The following is an 11015-nucleotide window of genomic DNA, read 5'->3' as shown; positions in this document are numbered from 1 at the left end:
CTTCAGATCAAAAGTTGGGAGGTACAATGTGAGTGACCCCTCTCTCCGTTACTGACACCACAGTGACCCCTCTCCCCGTTACTGACATCAATGTGACCCCCTAACACGTTACTGACACCCGGGTGACCCCCTCACCACGTTACTGCACCACGGTGGCTCCCCAGCCACCTTACTGACACCCGGGTGAGGCAGCCGGTAGGCTCCGGAGGCAGGTGATGGATGATGTGTGGCAGCAGCGCCCCCTGGTGCAGGACGGGGAGCAGGACGCCACGGTTTGGGCTACAAGAAAATGGTGGAATACTGTTTGTGTAGCTCTAGCGCTGGGACATCAGACTCCCAGTGACGTCATTATCCTGCGCCGGGAAATGCTGTGAGTGACCCAGAGAGTCCCAACTACAGCACAGGTCAGATCGGAGGCCCCCTGTACCTGCTGTATACCCCCCCCCCTGTACCTGCTGTAATATACCCCCCCCCCCCTGTACCTGCTGTATACCCCCCTGTCCTGTACCTGCTGTAATATACCCCCCCCCTTGTACCTGCTGTAATATACCCCCCCCTGTACCTGCTGTAATATACCCCCCCCCCCCCCCTGTACCTGCTGTAATATACCCCCCCCCTGTACCTGCTGTAATATACCCCCCCTGTACCTGCTGTAATATACCCCCCCTGTACCTGCTGTAATATGCCCCCCCTGTACCTGCTGTAATATACCCCCCTGTCCTGTACCTGCTGTAATATACCCCCCCCCCTGTACCTGCTGTAATATACCCCCCCCCCTGTACCTGCTGTAATATACCCCCCCCCTGTACCTGCTGTAATATACCCCCCCCCCTGTACCTGCTGTAATATACCCCCCCCTGTACCTGCTGTAATATACCCCCCCCTGTACCTGCTGTAATATACCCCCCTGTACCTGCTGTAATATACCCCCCCTGTACCTGCTGTAATATGCCCCCGCTGTACCTGCTGTAATATACCCCCCTGTCCTGTACCTGCTGTAATATACCCCCCCCTGTACCTGCTGTAATATACCCCCCCCCCCTGTACCTGCTGTAATATACCCCCCCCTGTACCTGCTGTAATATACCCCCCCCCTGTACCTGCTGTAATATACCCCCCCCTGTACCTGCTGTAATATACCCCCCCCTGTACCTGCTGTAATATACCCCCTGTACCTGCTGTAATATACCCCCCTGTACCTGCTGTAATATACCCCCCTGTACCTGCTGTAATATACCCCCCTGTACCTGCTGTAATATACCCCCCCCTGTACCTGCTGTAATATACCCCCTGTACCTGCTGTAATATACCCCCCTGTACCTGCTGTAATATACCCCCCCCTGTACCTGCTGTAATATACCCCCTGTACCTGCTGTAATATACCCCCCTGTACCTGCTGTAATATACCCCCCTGTACCTGCTGTAATATACCCCCCTGTACCTGCTGTAATATACCCCCCCCTGTACCTGCTGTAATATACCCCCCCCTGTACCTGCTGTAATATACCCCCTGTACCTGCTGTAATATACCCCCCTGTACCTGCTGTAATATACCCCCCCCCTGTACCTGCTGTAATATACCCCCCCTGTACCTGCTGTAATATACCCCCCCTGTACCTGCTGTAATATACCCCCCCTGTACCTGCTGTAATATACCCCCCCTGTACCTGCTGTAATACACCCTCCTGTACCTGCTGTAATACACCCTCCTGTACCTGCTGTAATATACCCCCCCCTGTACCTGATGTAATATACCCCCCCCCCTGTACCTGCTGTAATATACCCCCCCCCGTACCTGCTGTAATATACTCCCTGTCCTATACCTGCTGTAATACACCCCCTGTACCTGCTGTAATATCCCCCCTGTACCTGCTGTAATATCCCCCCTGTACCTGCTGTAATATACCCCCCTGTACCTGCTGTATACCCCCCCCCCTGTCCTATACCTGCTGTAATACACCCCCTGTACCTGCTGTAATATACCCCCCTGTACCTGCTGTATACCCCCCCCCCTGTCCTATACCTGCTGTAATATACCCCCTGTACCTGCTGTAATATCCCCCCTGTACCTGCTGTAATATCCCCCCTGTACCTGCTGTAATATACCCCCCTGTACCTGCTGTATACCCCCCCCCTGTCCTATACCTGCTGTAATACACCCCCTGTACCTGCTGTAATATCCCCCCCTGTCCTATACCTGCTGTAATATACCCCCTGTACCTGCTGTAATATCCCCCCCTGTCCTATATCTGCTGTAATATACCCCCTGTACCTGCTGTAATATCCCCCCATGTACCTGCTGTAATATACCCCCCTGCACCTGCTGTAATATACCCCCCTGTACCTGCTGTAATATCCCCCCTGTTGCTGCTGTAATATACCCCCAGTACCTGCTGTAAGATAGCGCCTGTACCTGCTGTATACCCCCCCTGTCCTGTACCTGCTGTAATATACCCCCCCCCCCTATACCTGCTGTAATATACCCCCTGTACCTGCTGTAATATACCCCACCCCCGGTACCTGCTGTAATATACCCCCTGTCCCGTACCTGCTGTAATATCCCCCCTGTCCCGTACCTGCTGTATATCCCCCTGTCCTGTACCTGCTGTATACCCCCCTGTCCTATACCTGCTGTATACCCCCCTGTCCTATACCTGCTGTATATCCCCCCTGTACCTGCTGTAATACCCCCCCTGTCCTATACCTGCTGTAATATACCCCCTGTACCTGCTGTAATATACCCCACCCCCGGTACCTGCTGTAATATACCCTGTCCCGTACCTGCTGTAATATCCCCCCTGTCCCGTACCTGCTGTATATCCCCCTGTCCTGTACCTGCTGTATACCCCCCTGTCCTATACCTGCTGTATACCCCCCTGTCCTATACCTGCTGTATACCCCCCTGTTCCTATACCTGCTGTAATACCCCCCCTATCCTATACCTGCTGTAATGAACCCCCTGTACCTGCTGTGTACCCCCTGTCCTATACCTGCTGTAATATACCCCCCTGTACCTGCTGTAATATACCCCCTGTACCTGCTGTAATATCCCCCCTGTTGCTGCTGTAATATACCCCCCAGTACCTGCTGTAATATAGCGCCTGTACCTGCTGTATACCCCCCTGTACCTGCTGTATACCCCCCCTGTCCTGTACCTGCTGTCATACACCCCCTGTACCTGCTGTCATACACCCCCTGTACCTGCTGTAATATACCCCCCTGTACCTGCTTTAATATACCCCCCCTATTTCTGCTGTAATATCCCCTCTGTCCTATACCTGCTGTAATTTACCCCCCTGTACCTGCTGTAATATACCCCCCCCCTGTCCTATACCTGCTGTAATATACCCCCTGTACCTGCTGTATACCCCCCCCTTGTCCTGTACCTGCTGTAATATACCCCCTGTTCTGTACCTGCTGTAATATCCCCCCCTGTACCTGCTGTAATATACCCCCCTGTACCTGCTGTAATATACCCCCCTGTACCTGCTGTAATATACCCCCTGTTGCTGCTGTAATAATCCCCCCCTGTCCTATACCTGCTGTAATATACCCCCCCTGTACCTACTGTAATATACCCCCCTGCTGTAATACACCCCCTGTACCTGCTGTAATATCCCCCCTGTCCTATACCTGCTGTAATATACCCCCTGTACCTGCTGTAATATACCCCCTGTACCTGCTGTATACCCCCCCCCCTGTCCTATACCTGCTGTATATCCCCCCTGTACCTGCTGTAATATACCCCCCCCTGTAACCTGCTGTAATATACCCCCCCTGTACCTGCTGTATACCCCCCCCCCCCGTCCTATACCTGCTGTAATATACCCCCTGTACCTGCTGTAATATACCCCTCCCCCGGTACCTGCTGTCATATACCCCTGTCCCGTACCTGCTGTAATATCCCCCCTGTCCCGTACCTGCTGTATATCCCCCTGTCCTGTACCTGCTGTATACTCCCCCTGTACCTGCTGTAATAACCCCCCTGTCCTATACCTGCTGTATATCCCCCCCTGTACCTGCTGTAATAACCCCCCTGTCCTATACCTGCTGTAATATCCCCCCTATCCTATACCTGCTGTAATATACCCCCTGTACCTGCTGTTTACCCCCTGTCCTATACCTGCTGTAATACACCCCCTGTACCTGCTGTTTACCCCCTGTCCTATACCTGCTGTAATATCCCCCCTGTCCTGTACCTGCTGTAATATCCCCCCTGCCCTGTACCTGCTGTAATATCCCCCCTGTACCTGCTGTAATATCCCCCCTGTACCTGCTGTAATATCCCCCCTGTACCTGCTGTAATATCCCCCTTGTCCTATACCTGCTGTATATCCCCCCCCCTGTACCTGCTGTAATATCCCCCCTGTCCTGTACCTGCTGTAATATCCCCCCTGTCCTGTACCTGCTGTAATATCCCCCCTGTCCTGTACCTGCTGTAATACCCCCCTGTCCTGTCCCTGCTGTATTTCCCCCCTGTCCTGTCCTGTGACTGCTGTAGATCCCCCCCACCCCTTCCTGTCCCTGTGACTGCTGTAGATCCCCCCTTCCTGTGACTGCTGTAGATCCCCCACCTTCCTGTCCTGTGGCTGCTGTAGATCCCCCCACCTTCCTGTCCTGTGACTGCTGTAGATCCCCCCCTTCCTGTCCTGTGACTGCTGTAGATCATCCCACCTTCCTGTCCTGTGACTGCTGTAGATCCCCCCCCTTCCTGTCCTGTGACTGCTGTAGATCCCCCCTTCCTGTCCTGTGACTGCTGTAGATCCCCCCACCTTCCTGTCCTGTGACTGCTGTAGATCCCCCCCTTCCTGTCCTGTGACTGCTGTAGATCCAGATGAAAGAAGAAGGTGAGGGAAGTCTGCACTAGGTAGGGTTAGACAATTTGATGATGATTAAAAGTGGAGATAGTTGATTGGGGATGTGACTGACAGAAATTAAAGAGTAACTTCTAAAGTTAACATTACATAAAGGCTTCTACCTCTGGTCTTGGCCTAAATATTGTGTTGTAATGGTCAGTGGTGCACCCCCGAGTTGATTATAAGTTTAACAAGAAAAAACAAGAAGAAAAAGAAACTCGGGTGGGGTGCACTCTTATTACCCCTGTCCTGTACCTGCTGTAATATCCCCCCTGTCCTGTACCTGCTGTAATATCCCCCCTGTCCTGTACCTGCTGTAATATCCCCCCTGTCCTGTACCTGCTGTAAATATCCCCCCTGTCCTGTACCTGCTGTAATATCCCCCCTGTCCTGTCCTTTCCCTGCTGTAATATCCCCCCTGTCCTGTACCTGCTGTAATATCCCCCCTGTCCTGTCCCTTCTGTAATACCCCCCCTGTCCTGTCCCTGCTGTATTTCCCCCCTGTCCTGTCCTGTGACTGCTGTATTTCCCTCCTGTCCTGTCCTGTGACTGCTGTATTTCCCTCCTGTCCTGTCCTGTCCTGTGACTGCTGTATTTCCCTCCTGTCCTGTCCTGTGACTGCTGTATTTCCCCCCTGTCCTGTCCTGTGACTGCTGTAGATACCCCCCCACCCCTTCCTGTCCTGTGACTGCTGTAGATCCCCCCCCTTCCTGTCCTGTGACTGCTGTAGATCCCCCCTTCCTGTGACTGCTGTAGATCCCCCCTTCCTGTGACTGCTGTAGATCCCCCTTCCTGTGACTGCTGTAGATCCCCCCTTCCTGTGACTGCTGTAGATCCCCCCTTCCTGTCCTGTGACTGCTGTAGATCCCCCCCCACCTTCCTGTCCTGTGACTGCTGTAGATCCCCCCCCCCCTTCCTGTCCTGTGACTTCTGTAGATCCCCCCCACCTTCCTGTCCTGTGACTGCTGTAGATCCCCCCACCTTCCTGTCCTGTGACTGCTGTAGATCCCCCCACCTTCCTGTCCTGTACCTGCTGTAATATCCCCCTGTCCTGTACCTGCTGTAATATCCCCCCTGTCCTGTACCTGCTGTAATATCCCCCCTGTCCTGTACCTGCTGTAATATCCCCCCTGTCCTGTACCTGCTGTAATATCCCCCCTGTCCTGTACCTGCTGTAATATCCCCCCTGTCCTGTACCTGCTGTAATATCCCCCCTGTCCTGTACCTGCTGTAATATCCACCCTGTCCTGTACCTGCTGTATATCCCCCCTGTCCTGTACCTGCTGTATATCCCCCCTGTCCTGTCCTGTACCTGCTGTAATATCCCCCCTGTCCTGTACCTGCTGTAATATCCCCCCTGTCCTGTACCTGCTGTAATATCCCCCCTGTCCTGTACCTGCTGTAATATCCCCCCCTGTCCTGTCCTGTACCTGCTGTAATATCCCCCCTGTCCTGTACCTGCTGTAATATCCCCCCTGTCCTGTACCTGCTGTAATATCCCCCCTGTCCTGTCCTTTCCCTGCTGTAATATCCCCCCTGTCCTGTACCTGCTGTAATATCCCCCCTGTCCTGTCCCTTCTGTAATACCCCCCCTGTCCTGTCCCTGCTGTATTTCCCCCCTGTCCTGTCCTGTGACTGCTGTATTTCCCTCCTGTCCTGTCCTGTGACTGCTGTATTTCCCTCCTGTCCTGTCCTGTCCTGTGACTGCTGTATTTCCCTCCTGTCCTGTCCTGTGACTGCTGTATTTCCCCCCTGTCCTGTCCTGTGACTGCTGTAGATACCCCCCCACCCCTTCCTGTCCTGTGACTGCTGTAGATCCCCCCCCCTTCCTGTCCTGTGACTGCTGTAGATCCCCCCTTCCTGTGACTGCTGTAGATCCCCCCTTCCTGTGACTGCTGTAGATCCCCCTTCCTGTGACTGCTGTAGATCCCCCCTTCCTGTGACTGCTGTAGATCCCCCCCTTCCTGTCCTGTGACTGCTGTAGATCCCCCCCCACCTTCCTGTCCTGTGACTGCTGTAGATCCCCCCCCCCTTCCTGTCCTGTGACTTCTGTAGATCCCCCCCACCTTCCTGTCCTGTGACTGCTGTAGATCCCCCGCTTCCTGTCCTGTGACTGCTGTAGATCCCCCCCTTCCTGTCCTGTGACTGTTGTAGATCCCCCCTTCCTGTCCTGTGACTGCTGTAGATTCCCCCCCCCCCCTTCCTGTCCTGTGACTGCTGTATATCCCTCCCCCTTCCTGTCCTGTGACTGCTGTAGATCCCTCCCCCTTCCTGTCCTGTGACTGCTGTAGATCCCTCCCCCTTCCTGTCCTGTGACTGCTGTAGATCCCTCCCCCTTCCTGTCCTGTGACTGCTGTTTATCTCCCCTGTTATGTACTTGCTGTAAATTTGGACACCTTATTGAGCATTTATTCTGGATGGTCTGGCAGAGCCACAGCAAATACATTTCTCCAGTGGATACACACACACACACACACACACTCTCACACACACACACTCATCCAAAGCAGCGTAAATAGGAACACGCGCAGTGCAGTGCTCCAGCCGTAGTATAAACACAGTGTTCTAATAACCAGCATCTTCTTAATACACAGTGTTTCTACTACAGGTGGAGCGCTGCACTGCGCGTGTTCCTATATGTATGTATATATTACCTGCATATTATATATTTGTTACCTTATATCCCTGTGTTACTATACCACACACACACGCCCCCTGCTCTCATAGTTGCCTCGTTCCTGGCCAGCCACGTCCTCCTCTTCTGTGGGTACAATAATCCCCATTACCTCCGATACATTATATGCTGTTTACATTCTAGACATCAGAGCACAGAACTAAGTCTCCTCCTCTCCCCCCGTTCTCTCCCAGGCAGTGATGGCGGACTATAAGATCCGGACGTATCAGGACTCTGACTACGACGCTGTGCGAGAACTCTTTTCCCATGGCATGAGTGAATACGTCCCTGGCGTCTGCATGCACGTCCTGAAGCAGCCCTGGGTTCTCTTTGTGATGACCTGCCTTTTCCTGTGCCTGCTCTTCAGCTCCAAGTCCTTCATCTTACCCGTCCTGGCCCTAACGCTTCTCCTGGCCCTGGGACGCCAGCTCCTGGGCTACTGCTGGAACTTGTACATAGACCATTGCCTGAAGCAAGACCTGCTAGACATCCGGAAGTCTTACATGGAGAGCGAGGGTTGCCACTTCTGGGTGGTGGACGCAGAGGACAGCGTTGTTGGCTCAGTGGCAGTAAAGCCGTCGGGAGACGGGAATGATGAATTAATCCTTAAGCGATTGTCGGTGAGAAAGGACTTCAGGGGACTTGGCATTGCCAAAGCCCTGTCGCGGGAGGTCATCGGATTTGCACGGCAGAGTGGCTACAGGTCTGTCGTCCTGAACACGCTGATGGTTCAGCGGGAGGCCCAGGCCATGTACGAGAGTGTGGGCTTCAAGAAATACACCGAGTTCGTCCTCCCCACAGTGTACGGGCAGCTGGTGAACTTCACCATCTCCAAGTATCGCTATGAGGTCCTACCAGTGAGCTGACGCTGCGGGGGGTGAGGACTCGTCCTGTCACAGGGATCTGCTCGCCTAGTTACTTGTATATTATTACATATATAAATTCCCTTTTCTATATAAATCTATATGTATGTGTATAATAAATACATGAAACACGCTGTGCCTGTTGCTAATGGATACCGTGGCCTTGGGTTAGAACCTCCTTGAATGAGACCACATACACATCGCTGCTCTAGTAACAGGAGATTGGCCTGTATGGTGGTTATCTTGGTCCCAATGTACCCCCGATGGCACCTGGTTCCTGCACGATCCTCCGCGGTAGCTCCCACTGGCCCTACATTGAGAGGGCCACGAGAAATAAGGCAAGGTCACCTGCTTGGGCATAGACTTAGTGATGTCATAACCTGTGTTATTGCTGGATGATCGGCTCTTCAGCAATCAAGACTCTTCTCTTCTGAAACACCTAATAACGGTGCATATGATGCAATATTGGTAGCCCCAAAACACTGGGCCTAATTCAGCTTGGATTGCTAATCAGAAAATTTTCATATTGAAGAACTGCGCACGCAATCCGTATGCATTGTGTAAGCACGAGGGGTGATAGCGACAGAAAATGCGTATGGCCTGTAATCGCAGCTTCCTCGCAGTTTGCCGGCTTCTGTGGGTGCTAACCGGCCGTGTTCTGGGAGTGGCAGGAAGAATGCAGGCGCGCCCAGGCGGTTTCAGAGTGTGTCTGTGATGTCAGCGGCGGCTTCACTCAGATTTACACAGAGGGAAAAGGCTCTGATGGTTCGGGATTTGCGGGTGGAGAGCGTTCTGTGATCCGTTCGCATTTCTCTCTCACCCAAATATACACGTAGCGGTTTCTCTTTCTGTCTGGGCAGCGGCTATGGTCTCTAATGAGCGATCCATCCTGAACTAGGCCCTGAGTGCTTGGCCATCTGTCCCTCAGAACACAAGGGATGAGACCGACGTTTTGTGTTTGCCCCTTACACAAGGTCTGAGCTTACACCCAACCAAATAATCGCCTACCCAACCTAGGGGAGTATCCCAGTATCCCAGTAGCAGTGATTGGATAACCCCAATAGTGTAGTGTGAGTCCAAACCAATGACCTCTGTATTTGGGGAATTCTCCTCTCTCCTGACTTTTTGATAAATCATTATCCAGAGCTGTGTCCGATGTGAGATGGGAGCGGAGTGTTGGGGGAGGCTGGTCAGACGGATACAGAAACCGTGTATTACAGAACATTGTCACTATAGTATAGAGGTAAAGGGTGTAATCCAGCGTTCAGAATAGTAGTAATCCCGAAGGGGGACGTCTGGGGTGAAGTCGCCTACACTCCGATAACCTGGCATACTCTGAGACCATGCTGGCTGAAATGTCTTCTGTATTTCTATCTGTATACCTGGAATGACTGCGGTTTAGGGTTACATCTGTTTCGAGTTAGAGGCAGCTGAGCCGCTCCCTGCAGTAAGGATATAAAGTAACTGCAGTTATATATTCGGGGTGTCCGGAAGGAAGCAATGATGTGCCATAGATGTGACTGGGGACTGGCCCATATGGCGAAGATGAAAGCTGCCACGTGGGGATGGTAAATCCCATGTTAATTATCCAATCCCCATCGGACCCAGGCACCATGCTTGGGCCGCAACTGTTGGAGTCCGATCTGGGCTGCCCAAATTGATGACTTGGCATGGCCAGCTGCTCCACAGTGACCAGGCATGGCCAGCTGCTCCACAGTGACCAGGCATGGCCAGCTGCTCCACAGTGACCAGGCATGGCCAGCTGCTCCACAGTGACCAGGCATGGCCAGCTGCTCCACAGTGACCAGGCATGGCCAGCTGCTCCACAGTGACCAGGCATGGCCAGCTGCTCCACAGTGACCAGGCATGGCCAGCTGCTCCACAGTGACCAGGCATGGCCAGCTGCTCCACAGTGACCAGGCATGGCCAGCTGCTCCACCGTGACCAGGCATGGCCAGCTGCTCCACCGTGACCAGGCATGGCCAGCTGCTCCACAGTGACCAGGCATTGCACAAATCGATGACCAGGTATGGCCAGCTGCTCCACCGTGACCAGGCATGGCCAGCTGCTCCACCGTGACCAGGCATGGCCAGCTGCTCCACCGTGACCAGGCATGGCCAGCTGCTCCACCGTGACCAGGCATGGCCAGCTGCTCCACCGTGACCAGGCATGGCCAGCTGCTCCACAGTGACCAGGCATTGCACAAATCGATGACCAGGCATGGCCAGCTGCTCCACAGTGACCAGGCATGGCCAGCTGCTCCACAGTGGCCAGGCATGGCCAGCTGCTCCACAGTGGCCAGGCATGGCCAGCTGCTCCACAGTGGCCAGGCATGGCCAGCTGCTCCACAGTGGCCAGGCATGGCCAGCTGCTCCACAGTGGCCAGGCATGGCCAGCTGCTCCACAGTGGCCAGGCATGGCTAACTTCTCCACAATGACCAGTGATTCTGATGGTTGGGTTGTCATACAATAATGGGGCCCACACACGTAGCGATTTTCTAGATCACTTAGAAATGAAGCTCAAATCGATGTGTGCAGGGCCCGTAGCGATAGTTGTGCATGGTCTCGTGTGTCGCCATCGCCGGGCTAGATATTACAAGCATGCAGATAATATCTAGTCAT

The 11015-nt window shown here is 53.5% G+C and overlaps 1 pseudogene across 4 annotated transcripts; it reads left to right on the top strand.

Annotated features, from left to right (window-relative positions):
- The first annotated feature begins 257 nt into the window (after positions 1–257).
- Positions 258–8525, top strand: LOC146025288 (putative N-acetyltransferase camello pseudogene; annotated as a pseudogene). Of its 4 annotated transcripts, none has more exons than XR_014454090.1 (2): positions 258–370; positions 7725–8525. The product of XR_014454090.1 is annotated as a putative N-acetyltransferase camello pseudogene, transcript variant X2 (transcript). The 4 variants fall into 4 exon arrangements; XR_014454088.1 differs by having other exon boundaries at positions 266–404; XR_014454092.1 differs by lacking the exon at positions 258–370 and adding an exon at positions 4739–4847.
- Positions 8526–11015: the final 2490 nt, after the last annotated feature.

The sequence above is a fragment of the Crinia signifera genome, chromosome 1 (genome assembly GCF_055691185.1).
Source record: "Crinia signifera chromosome 1, ASM5569118v1, whole genome shotgun sequence".
NCBI lineage: Eukaryota > Metazoa > Chordata > Amphibia > Anura > Myobatrachidae > Crinia > Crinia signifera.
The sequence above is the reverse complement of the archived record's forward strand: the minus strand, read 5'-3'. Positions and strand labels throughout refer to the sequence as shown.